Below are 19,812 nucleotides of genomic sequence, written 5' to 3' on the forward strand. Positions count from 1 at the left end.
CTCAGCCTTGTCCCACAACGGCCGGGCTTTCAGGTAGCCACCTGACCACGTGCGATGGTTATGCTCCTTCTTTGCAGCATTTATCTTGTTTGTCACTGACATATTCTTACTATTCTCCGAGTTCTTGTGGGCCACAAATGCGGCCCAGTGATCTCTTATCTTCCCCAAATCTGCTGGTGAATTATGGAGTCTTGTTTTTGTCGACATACGTTGATTTCAACTCATTCTTCCACCTCCTTAATAGATCTGCCATCTTCTTGAGAGCATAAGCCTTGACAAATGGCTCTATAACTGGCTTAGCCGGATCCTCCTCTGTTGGTACGGTAAAATTTTCCTTCAGCGCGGTCCAGAGATCATCTTTCTGTCTATCTTCGACATAAGAAACTTGAGGGTCTTCAGTCTTAGGCTTATACCATTGGTGGATGTTGATCGGGATCATGTCCCTAACAAGAACCCCGCACTGAGAAGAAAATGCTTCCTTGGTCCAGAGGGGTTCAATCGGTTGGCCATCGCCCGCGATTTCTATGATCGTGAACCTTTCATCCTGGCGCAATCTTTTCTTTGGACCTCATCTTGTTACCGAAGTTTGACTCGATCCGGAGGGCTATAAAAGAAGAAATAAGAGTTAATATATGTACATACCAAAACAATTAATGCATCAATTAGTTAGTCAACACAAGCTTAATTAAAATATATATTTATATACCTCGCCGGACTTTGCAACAGCTGATCACGACTCCGTTCGATCACCGGAGCCGTCAACACGGTCGTGGGAGCCATCATGATCATAACTTTCCACCTCCATTGTTCGATCACCGTAGCCTGCTTCCTCTCCTTCCACACCATTGAGGTCGTTGAGAAACGAAAATACATCACCTCCGTCGCGGATTATGTCCCCCAATATCTCTTCTTGTTCAAAGTCTCTATTGATCCATAGTTTCTGCAAATATTACAACATGGCAATTAATATACAAACATGAGAGAAGGATATATTAATAGTGGCAAACATAGACCTATCTAGCTAATCACAACACTTCTAGGGTTTGGGGTGGCCTCGACAACACTCATTTAACTTGGTAAATTTGGGTGGCCTCGACGCTTCTAAGGTTTGGGGTGGCCTCGGCAACGCTTCTAGGGTTTGGCCCGGACCACCTCTCTCATGAATGTCTGACGTCCGGACCGCCTCTCTCATGAATGTCAAATAAGGGATTTAACAAGATGACGCCATTCTGGATGTGCAGAAAAAATGGTCCCTATTGTTCCTGATCTCATCTACCCTTCTATATGTCACGTTTTCTAGTGTCAAAGGATTCAATACTTTGACACAAGAGAACGTGCACATTTAGAATGCTAGATGAGATTAGAAAAAAATAGGGATCAACTTAATTATGCACATCCATAATGGGGGCATTCTTGATAAATCTCTTATAAATCTTGAGAGAGTTTGTCAGGTAGGGGCGGGAGGGGGTATGGTATTGACAACATTTTTTCTATGGTTTGGTTGTCCCCGAGAGTTGGTCGAGCGAGAGGGGGTTGATCGATGTCCCACTGTTGACCCCTCGGCGATCCTCGACCCTCGACCCTCAACCCCTCGGTGACCCTTGACCCCCTAGCCTAGCTAGTTCTGATCCTCGACCGCTCGGATTCTCTTAACCTTTAAGGGATTTAACAAGTGGAATCATTCTGGATGTGCAGAAAATGGTCCATATTTTTCCTAATCCCTTCTACCCTTCTATATGTCACATTGTCTAGTGCCAAAGATTCAAGAAAACCATTGCTTCATCATTTGCCAAAAGTAACAGGCGCATAACGGTATGAAGCTCTCCAAAATTGTTTTGGAACAGGGTCCCGGATAGGATAATTCGCTTTTTGGTATGAAGTTCAGCAAGAGTCTTCCGAATATCGCTATTTGGAAGGCCTTTGCTGAAATCCGTACCAAAAAGCTAATCATTTTATCAGGAACTCCATTCCAAAACAACTTTGAAGAGCTTCGTAGCGTCATAAGCCAGTTACTTCCAGCAAATGATGTAGCCATGGACTTCTTTAATACTTTGACAGACAACATGACATATAGAAGAATATATATATATATATATATATATATATGAGATCAGAAAAAAAATGGATCAACTTGTGCACATCCATAATGGGGGCATTCTTGTTAAACGGAAACCCTCGACCCTCAACCCCTCGACGACCCTCGACCCTCGACCCCTTGACGACCCTCGACCCTCGATGACCCTTGATCCTCGATGACCCTCGACCCCTCGACGACCCTCGACCCTCGATGACCCTCGACGACCTTGGCATACCCTCGATGACCCTCGACCCCTCGATGACCCTCGATGACCCTCGACCCCTCAGCGACCCTCGACCCCTTGATAACCCTCGGCCCCTCGACGACGCTCGACCCTCTACCCTAGTTTCCGACACCCTAGTTCCCGACACCCTCGTTCCCGATAAAAAATAAGAAGAGGAAGAAGAAGAAAAAATAGAAGTAAAAAAAGAAGTAAAAAAAGAGGAGAAGAAGAAGGAATAGAGGAGAAGAAGAAAAAATATTTTCTATTTTTTCTTCTTCTCCTCTATTCCTTCTTCTTCTCCTCTTTTTTTTCTTCTTCCTCTTCTTATTTTTTTCTCCTCTTCTTCCACTCCTCTTCTTCCCTTCTTCTCCTTCTTCCTCTTCTTATTTTCCTTTTTCCTCTCCTTCTTTTTCTTCTACTTCCTTTTTCCTTCTTCCTCTTTTCTTATTTTTCCTTATTTTTCTTTTTCCTCTCCACTAACCTAAAAGCTATACTAACCTAAAATGCTCTAACAGTGCAACAAACCTAAAAAATATTCTATGAACAAAAAAACATACATCATCTATATATATATATGTAAAAAACATACATCATATATATATGAACAAAAAAAGCATACATCATCTATATCATATATATGAAGAAAAAAAGCATACATCATCTATATATACGAACAAAACAAAAGCATATATCAACAAAATAATCAAAAAAATCATAGGGGAGGGGGCCGGCCGCCGGACCGAACAGGGAGGGGTGACGCGCATCGTCGGGGCAGGGCACGAGTGCGGGGTGGCGCGTCAACAGCGCGGGGGCGGTGACGGCGACGGCGTCAGGGCAGGGGCGGCGCGGCGACGGAGTCGGGGGCAGACGGCGACGGCGACGACGGGCGCGGGCAAAGGCAATGGCGTCGGCGGGGGCGGCGGGCGGCGTCGAGGAGGTCAGGTGCGGGGGGAACTGCGAGATGAAACTAAAAATTTTCGCAAGTCCTCCTTATATACCCAACCCTTTGGTCCCGGTTGGTGGCACCAACCGGGATAAATGACACCCTTTAGTCCCGGTTGGTGCCACCAACCAGGACCAAAGCTCTCTTTTCGGCAGCCCAAAGGGAGGGAAGCAGGGGCATTTGGTCCCAGTTGGTGGCACCAACCGGGACTAAAGGGTGGCACTTGTCCCGGTTGGTGCCACCAACCGGGACCAAAGGCTCTATGCTGCCCGCATCGCGGCCAAAGTTTAGTCCCACCTTGCTAGCTGAGATGGGATCGGAGTGGTTTATAAGAGCGGCTACGCTAACCACTTCGAGCTCCTCTCCAATGCAGGCTTACGGGCCTAATCAGACACTGCTATGCATGTGGGCCTACTGGGCCTTTTGCGGGCCTGAATCCTGGCTCATGGTTGGGTTTCTAGTCGTATTCACACCGTGGTGGCCCAGTAGGTGGCATTTTTTTATTTATTTTCCTAGTTTTTTGTTTTGTTTTTGCATTATTTATTTTCTTTTGTTTTTTGCTTTATTTTTTATTTCTTTTTGCTTTTAGGTAATAAATCTTTTAAAATTTCTGTTAGTGTCATTTGCTTTCCAATTTGAATAGTTTAAATTTGTTTTTTTTAAATTTGTGTGAATCACTAGTTCTTGAATAACTTTACTAGATTTTTGAGTGATCCTTTTTCCGGCTATTTAATATTACTGTGTTTTATCATTATATTCAAAAAAAGTTTTTTTTATTTTAGTTTCTATCAAAAAAATCTTTATGATAATTACTTTTGCTATTAAAGTTTCTAACAAAAAAATTCTTTATGAAAATTCTTTTTGCTTTTAATGTTTTGAATAGAAAATTCATCATTTCACACACATAGCATGTGCTTAAAAGTTGAGAGGGTCACGGCAAAAACTGGATGCACTTCGTGTATGAAACAGACAATCTCTTCGGAAGTATCAGGGTTTCGGACAAAAACTCATTTGTTACAAAGGGATTTCATTTGTTCACATGTAACTACAGCGATATTCTAGATCAAAGGCATCATCATAATAGTTGTGGATAGAAAGTCTTCACTTTTTCTTTGCTTGTGTCCTTTGCTTATTGGGCCGTAACTATGGATAGTCTTCATTGTTTAATAGGGTGATTGGGTCAGCCTTGACTTTGAAGGGAGGAATTTCAAGAAACTTTTCATAATCTTCAGACATGTCTGTCTTGCTCTCCAGTCCCACGATGTCTCTTTTTCCTGAAAGAACTATGTGGCGCTTTGACTCATCGTATGATGTATCGGCTTCCTTATCTTTTCTTTTTCTCGGTTTGGTAGACATATCCTTCACATAGAAAACCCGTGCCACATCATTGGCTAGGACGAATGGTTTGTCTGTGTACCACAGATTGCTCAGATCCACTGTTGCCATTCCATACTGTGAGTCTACCTGTACCCCGCCTCCTGAAAGATTGACCCATTTGCACTTAAACAAAGGGACCTTAAAATCATGTCCATAGTCAAGTTCCCATATGTCCACTATGTAACCATAATATATGTCCTTTCCCCTCTTGGTTGCTGCATCAAAGCGGACACCACTATTTTGGTTCGTGCTCTTTTGATCTTGGGTGATCGTGTAAAATGTATTCCCATTTATATCGTACCCTTTGTAAGTCATTAGAGTCGAAGATGGTTCCCTCGCCAACGAGAACAGGTTATCAGAAATAGTGTTGTCTCCCCTGAGACGTGTTTGCAACCAACTGCTGATACTCCTGATGTGTTCACATGTAACCCAGTCGCCACACTGGTCCGGGTGTTTGGAGCACGGAATGTTCTTGTGTTCATCGACATACGGGGTCACCAAGGTAGAATTCTGTAGAACTGTGTAGTGTGCTTGAGACCAAGAATGTCCGTCCCTACATATTATTGAGTTCCCTCATAGCGTGCCTTTTCCACTCAGTCTCCTCTCATACCGCGATTGAGGGAGACCTATCTTCTTAAGGTCAGGAATGTAGTCAACACAAAACCCAATGACATCCTCAATTTGATGGCCCATGGACATGCTTCCTTCTGGCCTAGCGCGGTTACGGACATATTTCTTTAGGACTCCCATGAATCTCTCAAAGGGGAACATACTGTGTAGAAATACAGGGCCCAAAATGACAATCTTGTTGACTAGATGAACTAGGACGTGCATCATGATATTGAAGACGGATGGTGGGAACACTAGCTCAAAACTGACAAGACATTGTGCCACATCACTCTTTAACCTTGGTAGGATTTCTGGATCGATCACCTTCTGAGAAATTGCATTGAGGAATGAACATAGCTTCACAATGGCTAATCGAACGTTTTCTGGTAGAAGACCCTCAATGCAACCGGAAGCAGTTGCGTCATAATCACGTGGCTGTCATGAGACTTTAGGTTCTGGAACTTTTTCTCTGGCATATTTATTATTCCCTTTATATTCGACAAGTAGCCAGACGGGACCTTCATACTGAGCAGGCTTTCAAAGAAGATTTTCTTTTGTTCTTTGGTAAGATCGTAGCTGGCAGGACCTTCATACTTCTTTGGAGGCATGCCGTCTTTTTCGTGCAAACGTTGCAGGACCTCCCGTGCCTCCGGTGTATCTTTTGTCTTCTCATACACGCCCAAGAAGCCTAGCAGGTTCACGCAAAGGTTCTTCGTCATGCATCACGTCGATTGAAGAGCGGACCTCTAGGTCTTTGCAGTAGGGTAGGTCCCAAAATATGGATTTCTTCTTCCATATGGGTGCACATCCCTCAGCATCATTCGGTACAGATAGTCCGCCAGTTCCGAAGATTACTTTTAAATCATTGACCATAGCAAGTACGTGATCACCGGTACGCATGGCGGGCTTCTTCCGGTGATCTGCCTCGCCTTTGAAATTCTTGCCTTTCTTTCAACATTGATGGTTGGTCAGAAGAAATCGACGATGCCCCAGGTACACATTCTTCCTGCATTTGTCTAGGTATATACTTTCGGTGTCATCTATACATTGCGTGCATGCATGGTATCCCTTGTTTGTCTGTCCTGAAATGTTACTGAGAGCAGGCCAATCATTGATGGTTACAAACAGCAACTCATGCAGGTCAAATTACTCCTATTTGTGCTTATCCCACACATATACACTGTTTCCAGTCCACAGCTGTAAAAGTTCTTCAACTAATGGCCTTAGGTACACATCAATGTCGTTGCCAGGTTGCCTAGGGCCTTGGATGAGAACTGGCATCATAATGAACATCCGCTTCATGCACAACCAAGGAGGAAGGTTATAGATACATAGAGTCACGGGCCAGGTGCTGTGATTGCTGCTCTGCTCCCCAAAAGGATTAATGCCATCCGCACTTAAACCAAACCATACGTTCCTTGCGTCACCTGCAAACTCCTCCCAGTACTTTCTCTCTATTTTTCTCCACTGCGACCCGTCAGCGGGTGCTCTCACTTCCCGTCTTTCTTACGGTCCTCTCTGTGCCATCGCATCAACTTGGAATGCTCTTTGTTTCTGAACAGGCGTTTCAACCTTAGTATTATAGGAGCATATCACATCACCTTGGCAGGAACCCTCTTCCCGGGGCGCTCGCCATCAACATCACCAAGGTCATCTCGCCTGATCTTATTTTGCAATGCATCGCATACCAGGCATGCGTTCAAATCCTCGTACGCACCATGGTAGAGGATGCAGTCATTAGGGCATGCATGTATCTTCTGCACCTCCAATCCTAGAGGGCATACAACCTTCTTTGTTGCATACATACTGTCGGGCAATTCGTTATCCTTTGGAAGCTTCTTCTTCAATATTTTCAGTAGCTTCTCAAATCCTTTGTCACACACACCATTCTCTGCCTTCCACTGTAGCAATTCCAGTACGGTACCGAGTTTTGTGTTGCCATCTTCGCAATTGGTGTACAACCCTTTTTGTGATCCTCTAACATGCGGTCGAACTTAAACTTCTCCTTTTCACTTTTGCACTGTCTCTTTGCATCAACAATGACCCGGTGAAGATCGTCATCGGGTACATCGTTTGGTTCCTCTTGATCTTCAGCTTTCCCCATTGCAGCATCTTCAACTTCCCCTGTTGCAGCATTACCGTATTCAGGGGGCACATAGTTTTCATCTTCTTCTTCTTCTTTGATGTCTTCCATCTTAAACCCTCTTTCTCCGTGCTTGGTCCAAACATTATAGTGTGGCATGAAACCCTTATAAAGAAGGTGGATGTGAAGGGTTTTCCGATTAGAGTAAGACTTCATATTCTCACAGATAAGGCATGGACAACACATAAAACCATTCTTCTTGTTTGCCTCAGCCACTGCGAGAAAATCATTCACGCCCTTAATGTACTCGGAGGTGCGTCTGTTACCGTACATCCATTGTCAGTTCATCTCTGCATACATCATGAATAGATAGGTGACCAAATTAATAGAAGTTCATCATCACATTAAACCCAAAGCACATACATAGTTCTCATTGAACAACATATAGCTCCCCAGAGCATTTAATTAAACCAAACATTGAAACTATGTAACACATTTCAATGCGAAAACAAATGCGATCATAACCGCAACCAATGTAACAATTGATCCAACGGCATAATGATACCAAGCCTCAGTATGAATGGCATATTTTCTAATCTTTCTAATCTTCAAGTGCATTGCATCCATCTTGATCTTGTGATCATCGACGATATCCGCAACATGCAACTCCAATATCATCTTCTCCTCCTCAATTTTTTTCAATTTTTCCTTCAAGTAATTGTTTTCTTCTTCAACTAAATTTAACGTCACGACAATAGGGTCGGTTGGAATTTCCGGTTCACATACCTCCTAGATAAAAAAATCTATGTCACATTCCTCGGCATAATTGTCATAAACACTAAATGAAACTAATAGTTACAGAAGAAAAATATATATATATATATACCACATCTGAATCATAGACAGGACGAGGGCCGACGGAGGCAGATACCAAAACCATCGCACTATATAATAACAAAACAATAATAAGTAAGAAAACTACACAAATATCTATCTAAATCATACAAAGTAAGAACTTTTTTTCTTTTTGAAAGAAGATAAGATCAAGAGGCTCACCACGGTGGTGCAGACGACGAGATCGGTGCGGGCGATCAACAGCGGTGAGGACGGAGACGGGACAGGATGGGCCGTCAAACCTAGACAAATCTCGAGGAAAACGGAGTTTGGACAAGGATCTTCGAGAGGAGAAAACTTAAGTGTGGCTCGGGCATTTCACCGAACACCTCATGTGCATAGGAGGTGAGCTAGAGCACAACACACCTCTCCCAAAAAACAGAACACTCCACTGCTCTGCTCACGGGCGAGGGGGTATATATAGGCATATCATTGGTCCCGGTTCGTGGCTGGAACCGAGACTAAAGGACACCCTTTGGTCCCGGTTCAAGCAACCAACCGGGACCAATGGTGGTGGGCCGGGAGCAAGGCCCATTGGCCCCGGTTTATCCCACCAACTGGGACCAAAGGGGCCAGACGAACCGGGACCAATGCCCCCACGAGGACCGGCCGACCCCCTGGCCTCACGAACCGGGACAAATGTCCTCATAGGTCCCGGTTCTGGGCTGAAACGGGACTAATGGGCTTATCTGGCCTGGACCAAAGCCATGTTTTCTACTAGTGTCCTTTATGGAAAGCATTTCAAAAAAAAGACATGATTAAGTATAAGTAATTTTCTCATTAAAAATCGTACTACTCCCTCCGTAAATAAATATAACAACATTTAGAAATATAAGAGCGTTTAGATCACTAAAAGTAGTGTCATATAACATGAGTGTTAACATTAGTCTAGTGCGGTTCCCAATCAAGCGTGATCAGTTTAGAAATGAGAACATGGGTCGCTGCTTCCGAGAAAGTTCGGAGAGGCTCTTTTCTTTTCGGATCCCCGTATGGTTCTACAACAAGTCTGCTAAAACTAGTGTTATTAACCTGATAATGGGATGCTAGAAGCAGTTTATTAATCCAACTGGGAGATGTGACAGGCTCTGTCTAGCTTAACTAATCCAGTGGACCACCAATTTTTTTTAACTTGTTCTTGTTTACGTATATTGCTTTTGGGATACAGAGAAATGGTCAAAGATACGTCTATTTAGTGACACTAATTTTACCACTGGAAATATATTTGTCTGCAATTGGTCAGCTGAAACTCACATAGAGTTTGTATGTCAAGTCACTTGATCATCGGTATATAGAAGACCACACATCTAACTAATGTGTGAAGCTGGATGGCCATTACAAGAATTTAACTTTTCAAAGCTAGTACTAGCTAGTTGGACAATGTGGATGTTACAAGTCTTTGTCAACATACACAATAAGTTATTTACGTGAGCAACAAGTTGTGCCAACCACACTTTGCTTACTGCTACGGCTTTAGAGTTCAGACCTGATGTTGCTTTCACATAAGTTTTTTTGACAACATTCACACAAGTACATAGCGCGTTGAATGTTGGACCACGTTCCTTCACGAGCCAACAAAAAATTAAAACACACACATATTCTGGTTTCTTCAGCGAGAAATACATGTATCTATTTCTAAAAAACAGTACATATATACTTTATTTCGAATCAATTCGAGGATTATTGTGACTACGCGTGCAATGTTAAATAGGATCTCCAGCCAATCGGCCAAAGTGGAATGATTTGGTCGAGGTATTTTTGTGTGAGTAATCAGCCTACTAGCATCCACAATGTATGAAATTTGCTGCCTCTAAGCATTCTTTCTCCTTTTAGAGGCAGCCTCTATAGTCTGTACACCGCAACAGTTGCCTCTTTTTTTTGCGAAAAAAAATCAAATCTAACAAAAAATGAGATAGAAAAACCACTAACCTTTCCTCTTTCCATTTGCATCCAGTGGTCTGGACGGCAAACTTCCTTGTATTCCCCCTTGTTTCTCCCCTATCTAATAAAGATTGGCCAATGGCCCTTCGACATACTAGTTTGGTGCCTAGTCCCGTCCTTCCAACCTCGAGTGTGTAAGAATGTGCCATGTGCATGTGCCAATCACTTTGTAACTAGAAGAAGCAGTATGCAAAAAGCGTGCATTGGCAAATTATTGCCCTGATGACCTCTCAGTTCCATTGTCCTATCAGGTCGAGTTGCTTGCAGGAGAAACATTTGAGCAATTTTGGAAACTGATATGATGTAACCAAAAAAGGCAGCTAATGCCTTTATCGTACGGAGGCCATAAGTGGCCGTACAGAAGGTGAAACATGAACCGAAGGCATTATTTTACATTAATTTATCCATGAACTGGTCAGTTTAAGAGACATGATGATGCAAGAAGCCAAGAGCAGGTGAGTTTTGACAGTGATCCAACGGCCACGAGGAGGCTTTCATGGCTATAACTATCAACAGCCTCAATCCAGATCGTCCAACACTAGCCAGCACACTGCGTGTCGTCTCATATTTCACTATCACTTAACGGATCCATACTGTAAGAAGATAAAAAGTGATCGCACCGCAAATATGACTTGAGCAAGCGTGACTGCATGAGGCGAACCGGGTGAAAACACAAAGGTGACGTCCATTGTGCATCCAAGCAGTAGTTAATTAGTTAAAGGTAATTAGATGGAACAGCTAATGTGGATCTGTGGATTTAAATTGGTTGGTACGGTGTAGCAATAATTAGGGCATCTACAGCCGGACTTTACGAATCCGGCCCCATAAACGCCTTGACGCAACCGGGCGCCTCTGCGGACAGTGACCGGTCATGCCTCAAATTAGCCTCTCTGCATCCAACTCTCTCGTATTTGAACCCCTAGATTCATATAAAGCATGCAAAAAAAATCCTACGTACTACATACTATGTACTACCCTAGTCACTCTTTGTCGTCAGAGATGTCCACAACGACGGTGCCGCATGCCGGCCGGACGGGCAGGTAGGAGGGCTCTGGTCATCTTTCCCTTGCTCGACCTCATCCATGTAGGCAAGCATCTCCGCCTCCCGTGGCCTGCTGCGCCTCCATCTCTTGTCGGCGACTGCGTCTGGCCTCCGCAACCGACTTCGACCGGAGGGAATCGAGGATGGCCTGCTGCTCCGTCTTAATATCCGTATCGCCAGCGTCCACCACATCCTCCTCCTCCTCATCATCCTCCTCCACCGCGTCCAACACATCCTCCTCCTCCGGCTCATCCTCCTCCTCCTCCTCATCCTCCTCCTCCTCCTCCTCCTCCACCTACTCTTCCGGATCCACTGCATCCGAAGGTAGCCCCGCGGTGATCCGGTCTTCGTGCCTAGCCCGGATCTGCTCAAGGAGCTCGAGCCAGCGCTCCGGCTTCAGAAATGACTTGCTCCTCACCCAGCGGTGTGGGGGCATGGCTACTAGGCGGGCGGGTGAAGAGGAAAGTGGCGGCGGCGGCGGACAGGTGGAGAAAAATGTGGATTGATGGTAGTGTTTCGGTGCCGTCGGTCGACTAAAATAGCCGGACTAGGCACTACGTGTCCTGCCGGAGCGGTGCCACTGGTTCGACGGAGGAGACGAGCTTCGGAGCGCCAAATTTTTCGGGCGTTTCCGCGTGGGATACTACCGTCAGTCCGACGCGACGGACGCGCCCAGGTGCCCCATATCCGTCCCATATTTGGGCTGGATATAGGGATGCCGGTCAGCCCGAACGTTTGATGCCTGTTTGAGGGGACCGTCTCGGTTAAAAACTCATGACAGGTTAGTGGCCGGGTGGGCCACCCAAGCGTTTGAGTCCGATTGAAGACGCCCGGGTGTAGATGCTCTTAAGTAAAATAGGCATGGTGAGTATCGCTCTTCACATATCGGTCTGTGTACGAGAGCTTTGATCTTTGGTGCGGGTAATCGGGAGATTAAAGGCCGGGCTGATGAAAAATGCATGCGATCTGTATGCAGGAGGCTAGAATGATTCGATCGATCGATCCCTGGTTGGATGCTGTCTCTCCAACCTCTACTTCGTGTGAGCTTCCTAACTGTACGGACGCTGAAGGTCAGCTGTTAAAGAGTGCTAACCCTGCTATAACTAACACTCTAACTGGTATAATTAGTAGGTGGGTTTCTCTCTCTTGTTGCTAAGTGGCCATCAATCATGCGTGAAAGAGAGATCGGGAACCTTCTTGTTGGAGGCCGTAGAACCTACACACTCGTGAGAGCATCTCTAGCATGTGAAACAAAGAGAGAAGAGATTGGATCGACACACCTAATGCGGTGGTCTCAGGATCATTATATAGGACGCCTCTAGGGCTGCCGCTAGGGTTTACAGGAGGATAAGTACATGTTGTTATATAAGATAACTACAATCCTAGATACTAACCGTATCTAATAACTATGTTTCTCCTGTCATACGGAGGCCGATTAATTCTCATAAATTCGGTGCTCACGAGTATGCCTATGTTTCTCCTGTCGTTCTTTGCAGTCCCAGTTGGAGTCAGTAAAAGACTGGAGTTCTATCGATCGTGTTTCTTCTGGTAGGGTGATGAACTTAAAAGAAAATACTGCCTAGCCAAACGGGATATCATCTGTAGACCGAAAGACCAAAGGGGTCTTGGTATTGAGAATCTTTAGGTTAAGAACAGATGCCTTCTCAGTAAGTGGTAGTGAAAGCTGTCCAGTGAGACGGATGTCACGTGGGCACAAATCCTTCGTAGCAAGTATCTTCAGACTAAAACTTTGTCCCAGGTGACAGTCAGGCCGACCGATTCGCCTTTCTGGAAGGGACTGATGAAAGTCAAACAATCCTTACTTAATAGGACAAAGTTTAGTATTGGCAACGGGGCTAGTACACGGTTCTGGGAGGATACTTGGCTCGGAGAGGAACCCTTGGCCATTCAATACCCGTCTTTATATCGCATTGTTCAACGACGAGAGGTGTTCGTTGCAACGGTTTTTCAATCGAGCCCCCTTAATATTCAGTTCAGACGGTCGCTAGCGGGCAATCGTTGGGAAGAATGGCTCCATCTAGTTAGGATACTAATGGAGGTTCAGTTTTCTCAACAATCAGATGAATTACGCTGGAAGCTTACAAGGTTTGGAGTATTCATAGTTAAATCAATGTATATTGATGTTATTAATTCGAGCTTCATTCCTACCTCCAAGCATGTCTGGGCTGTCAAAGTTCCTTTGAAAATAAAAGTGTTTATGTGGTTTGTCCATAAACAAGTTATTTTAACCAAGGACAACCTGACGAAACGTAATTGGACAGGACCTACTAGGTGTAGTTTCTGTGAACGGGATGAGAAGATCAAGAACCTATTTCTTGATTGCCCGCTAGCCAAAGTTCTTTGGCAGACGGTCCATATTGCTTTTAATATTACTCCACCGAATTCCGTCAACACGTTATTTGGGATGTGGCTTAATGGGATTGAGCCCGACTTAGCGAGACATATTCGTGTATGAGTATGCGCTTTGCTGTGGACTATCTGGACTTGCAGAAATGATTTGGTTTTTAACATAACATCACGTATCCATATTTTGCAGGTTATCTTCCGTACCACGGCATTGATCCGTTCGTGGTCGCTACTCACACAGATGGAGGCCAGGGCGCATTTGGTTACTGGATCTATCCGCTGGGAAATGGTAGCTCGGGATATCTTCAACCGGTTTGGATGGCAGCCATGTAATAGGATAGAAAATTAGTTTACCTATCTCTCTTTAGCCAGCCGGTTATGGCGTCCTTTTCTTGGCTAGTTTGTGTTTCTAGCCTAGTTTGGCTCTGTGTGAGCTTTTATTTCTTTATTTTCAGTTCGAGACTTTGAGACATTGTTGGAACCTTTTTGTTTGGTTTAATAAAATGGCCGTATGCATCGCTGTGATGCAGAGGCCGGGGCGATCCCCCTTTTTTTTAAAAAATCTAATAACTATACAGTTTGACATTCCCCCTCAATCTGAACTTTCTACATAAAGAGATCGTGCCTATTTAAAATAAACAACACCTCAGCTAGAGGCTTTGTGAATATATCCGCAACTTGCTCCTTGGAAGATATGAATCAAACATCAAGTGCCTTGGCTGCAACTGTTCACGAACAAAGTGGAAGTCCACTTCTATGTGCTTGGTTCTGGCATGGAATACCGGATTCGCAGATAAATAAGTGGCTCCTAGATTGTCACACCACAAAACAGGAGGACGAGAGAGGAAGACCCCAAGTTCACCAAGGACCGACTGTATCCATATTACCTCAGTTGTTCCATTCGCAAGTGCCTTATATTCAGACTCCGTGCTTGACCTAGACATTGTAGCTTGCTTTCTTGAACTCCACGAGACAAGGTTAGGTCCAAGAAAAACTACAAAGCCACCTCTGGATCGGCGATCACCACTGCATCCAGCCCAATTTGCATCTGAAAAACAGCTTAACAGCATGGAGGATGACTTTCGAATAGACGGGCCCATACTGCGAGTATACTTCAAGTATCTCAAAATCCTCTTTGCTGCTGAAAAGTGTGCAGTCGTAGGTGCATGAAGGAACTGACAAACATTGTTAACTGCTAAAGAAATGTCTGGCCTCGTGAGTGTCAGATACTGGAGAGCTCCAAGCAAGCTGCGATACTTGGTGCTATCATCCTGAGAAAGTGGTGTTCCACTGTCCTTGCTAATTTTCTCACTGGAGGACATGGGCGTGGTAGAGACTTTGCAATTCTCCATGTTGGCACGAGGAAGAATATCGCTGATATACTTCTGCTGAGACAGAACAATTCCCCCTGGGGATGACTCCACATGGACGCCAAGAAAATAATGGAGAGAGCCGAGATCCTTGAGAGCAAAGGAGGCTTGGAGATCGGAAAGTAACTTGGTAGTAGCAGTAGGAGAGGAGCTGGCCACAATAATGTCGTCTACATACGCAAGCATGAAAATAGTAACACCACTCCGGTTGTAGACAAAGAGGGGCGTGTCAACTTTGGATGCTATAAAACCAAGTTGTTGGAGCCTAGAACTCAGCCGAGAATACCATGCTTGAGGAGCCTGTTTGAGCCCATAGAGAGCCTTGCAAAGTTTGCACAAATGATGAGGCACCGAGGGGTTCACAAAACCAGGAGGTTGGCGCATGTATACTTCTTCTTGGAGAATGCCATGAAGGAAAGCATTTTGGACATCCAACTGTCGCAAACACCATCCACGAGAAACTGCAATGGAGAGAACCAGTCGCAGAGTGACAGGTTTAACGACCGGACTGAACGTATCGTCATAGTCCAAGCCACAATGTTGTTTGAACCCCTTTGCGACTAAACGTGCCTTGTAACGATCAACAGTTCCATCCGGTTTGTGTTTGATCTTGAACACCCGTTTGCAATCAATGATGTTGACACGAGGAGGAGGAGGTACCAAAGTCCAGGTACCATTCTGTCGGAGAGCATCGAGCTCAAGTTGCATTGCCAGACGCCACTCTGGAGAAGAGACCGCTTCACGATGATCAGATAGTTCCCGTAGGGCCAAGAATGCATGATGGGAAGGATCATACGTGACAGTACCATCAGTGCATTGCAGCGGTTTGCGAGTGTGATCACGTGTGCGCATCGTCATTGTATGCACAGCGGAGAAAAAGATCCGGTGGCCACAGAGGATCCGGGCGGGACTCATCCAGGCGAGCGCGCAGGGGAATCCCCCTGGGATCCCGTGTCGGGCGAGGAAGACGACGCGGCCGCCAGATCCATCTGGGATCTAGCGTCGCTAGCAGCAACAGCCCACTCCACGGGCGCTAGGTGGACAGCAGCCTGGGGCGAATCAGCAGACGCAGCAGCCCGCGCAGGGATGGGCCCTGCCACAACATGGGTCGGACACACACATGCAGGAGCCGACGCGGGAGACGCCCCAGTCCGCTCGCCCTCAGGGGACACGGGATTGGCGGGTGGCGGAGACCCAGGCCCAGCACGGTCACCTGGCGCGCTGTCGCCTGTCGTCACGCGGTCGGCTGCCTCCACGTTGCTGTCTCTAGGCGGCGCGTGATCCAAGGCTGATGCGGCGGCGGATCAGGAGACATGATTTGCCTGGGAGTCCGGAGATGGGATTTTCTGCGCCGAATCGGTACCTGCATCTAGATTAGTTCGAGAAACAGATGCACCATAGTTCATGTGGTCATGTGGAAATAAAAGGATGGCATGTTCAGCAACGCGAGGTGGTATTGGAGAGGGTTGGTCATTGGTAAAAGGAAAATTTTGTTCATCAAAGATAACATCTCGTGATATATATATATATATATATATATATATATATATATATATATATATATATATATATATATATATATATATATACGAGCGGTAGGTACGTGAAGACATTTATATCCTTTGTGATGAATGATGTACCCGACAAACACACACTATTGTGATCTAAACGCAAGTTTCTGAGTGTTATACGGGCGCAAGTTAGGCCAACATGCACACCCGAACGTGCGAAGAGATGCGTAGTCAGGCTTGGTGGAAAACAATTTTTCCATGGGACTCATATTGCCAATGATGCGGCTAGGTAGTCGGTTGATAAGGTAGCATGCGTACAAGTACGCCTCATCCCAAAAACGGAGGGGCATAGACGCATGCGATAATAAGGAGAGACCCATGTCAATAATGTGACGGTGCTTCCTTTCGGCTGAGCCATTTTGTTGGTGTGTGTGGACAAGAGACGTGGTGAGCAATGCCAAGTTGCCGAAAAAATGTGTTGCTAAGTTTTTCGTATTCCCCACCCCAGTCTGATTGAACACATAGGATTTTGCGAGATAGGAGGCGTTCAACATGGGCAAGAAAATCACGAAAGACATCAAACACATCACACTTTTGTTTGAGAAGATAAATCCACACAAATTTACTATAATCATCAATAAATGAAACATAGTACTGGAACCCACCAGAGGAGGTTTTGGTACGTCCCCACACATCTGAGAAAATAAGTTCCAACAGAAACGAGGAAACACTCGAAGATCTAGGAAAAGGTAGCTGATGTGCGTTGCCTTGTTGACAAGCATTACACACATGGGTCAAAGCCCGACTCGACGATGCTAATTTACTGAACGCCAAAACACGCTGAACAACTTGTGTGGATGGGTGGCCGAGTCTAGCATGCCAATCTTCAGTAGAGAGCCTAACTGAAGACAAGACATGAGAACGTGAAGGCCGATTGGGATAGAGCCCATTTTCACATCTACCGTGAAGAAGAACCTTCTTGGTTGTCAAATCCTTCATAAGAAAATGAGTAGGATAATATTTTAGATAAGCATGATTGTCAACGCAAGATGATTAACAGAAAGAAGGTTCTTGTCGGCATTGGGAACATGTAATATGTTGCGAAGTTTAAGATTGGCAGAGGGTGTAGGAAGAAGGGCATGACCACGATGAGCTATGTGCAAACCTGATCCGTCGGCAGTGTGGACGCGGTCCCGTCCAGGGTACTTTTCCCTCACGGTGAGACGGTCCAGATCTGACGTGATATGATCGGTAGCCCCCGTGTCAGTGAACCAGGTAGGGTCACCAAGGATGGATGGTGGTGAAGCGGCAGTGAGACCCGTCATCTTGGAGTGTTGAGGTTGGAAGGCGTGGTTGTAGCGCTGAGCGCACTGCCAGGCATAGTGCCCAGGGCCCCGACAAAGATGGCACTGTAGACGTGCATCCCCGCCACCGCCATGGTCACCGCTGTCACCACCACAGTTATCGTTCTGACGATTGCCACCACCACCGCGGTCACCATGGTACCTGCCGCGGTTGTTGTTGTTGTAGTCACCACGGTCACTAGAGTTGCCGCGACCCTTGCCGCGGTAGTTGCCCTTGCCACGGTTGTTGGTGTTGCCGTTCTTGTCGCGGGCAACATAGTTGACGGAGGATCCGCTCATATGAAGTTGAAGACGAGCCGCGTGGTACTCGCGACGGCGTTCGAAGGAGATGGCATGGGAGTAGAGTTCTCCCAAGGTCATGACGTCGATGCGAGTCGTGATGGCAGTGATGAGGGGCTCGTGCTTGCTGTCGAGCCCGGTGATGAAGGCGGTGATGATGTCCTCCTCGCGCATGGGACGGCCCGCGGCGGCGAGCTGATCTGCATTGGAGTGGATCTTGGCGAAGTAGTCCACCATGGAGAGGTTGCCCTTGTGGAAGTTCATCATGTCCATCTTGATCTGCACCACACTGGCACGGAAGTGGGTAACATACATCTCCTCGAGGTGCGCCCAGATGGCGCAGGAGGTGTCGAAGAGATGGACCTGCTGAAGCACATCATCGATGAGCGAGGCAAGAAGATAGCTCAGGTTGATCTGATCCTGACAAAACCAGGCAGCATACTTCGGGTTAGGAGTGCGCTCCCCGTTGTCATAGCCAGTGAGGAGGAGTAGGGGTGGTGCCGTCGACATAGCCAGTGACACCAGCGATGCGAAGGGGAGGAAGAATCTATGCATTCCGGAGGAGGAAGTTGGAGGAGGTTGATACGTCTCCAACGTATCTACTTTTCCAAACACTTTTGCCCTTGTTTTGGACTCTAACTTGCATGATTTGAATGAAACTAACCCGGACTGACACTGTTTTCAGCAGAACTACCATGATGTTGTTTTACGTGTAGAAAAGAAAAGTTCTCGAAATGTCCTGGAAATCCACGGAGGCACTTTTCAGAATTAATAAGAATTTTTGGTGAAAGAATCAAGGCCAGGGGGCCCACGGGCTGTCCACGAGACAGGGGGGTGCGCCCCCCTAGGGGCACGCCCTCCTATCTCGTGCCCCCCCGGACCTCCTTCGACCTCAACTCCAACTCCATATATACCGTCTCGGGGAGAAAAAAATCAAGGAGAAAGTTTCGTCGCGTTTTACGACACGGAGCCGCCGCCAAGCCCTAATCTCTCTCGAGAGGGCTGATCTGGAGTCCGTTCGGGGCTCCCGAGAGGGGGATTCGTCGTCGTCGTCATCATCAACCATCCTCCATCACCAATTTCATGATGTTCACCGCCGTGCGTGAGTAATTCCATCATAGGCTTACTAGACGGTGATGGGTTAGATGAGATTTACCATGTAATCAAGTTGGTTTTGTTAGGTTTGATCCCTAGTATCCACTATGTTCTGAGATTGATGTTGCTATGACTTTGCTATGCTTAATGCTTGTCACTAGGGCTCTAGTGCCATGATTTGAGATCTGAACCTATTATGTTTTCATGAATATATGTGTGTTCTTGATCCTATCTTGCAAGTCTATAGTCACCTATTATGTGTTATGATCCGACAACCCCGAAGTGACAATAATCGGGATACTTCTCGGTGATGACCGTAATTTGAGGAGTTCATGTATTCACTATGTGTTAATGCTTTGGTCCGGTTCTCTAATAAAAGGAGGCATTAATATCCCTTACACTACTAGAGAAAAGCCTAGCAGCAGCGCGGGTTTTAGGCCTATCAGTAGCGCGGGCAGGAGCGCTACTGATAAGGCGCTACAGCTAATGCTTAGCAATAGCATGCCTAGATCCACGCTACTGCTAAATTGACTTAGTAGTAGCGCTTCGTCAGAACAGCGCTACTGGTAATTAGTAGTAGCGCTTCTCCTTTCCCGCGCTACTACTATTATTTAGTATTTTATTTCTTTTTTATTTCATG

The sequence above is a fragment of the Triticum aestivum genome, chromosome 1B (genome assembly GCF_018294505.1).
Source record: "Triticum aestivum cultivar Chinese Spring chromosome 1B, IWGSC CS RefSeq v2.1, whole genome shotgun sequence".
Taxonomy (NCBI): domain Eukaryota; kingdom Viridiplantae; phylum Streptophyta; class Magnoliopsida; order Poales; family Poaceae; genus Triticum; species Triticum aestivum.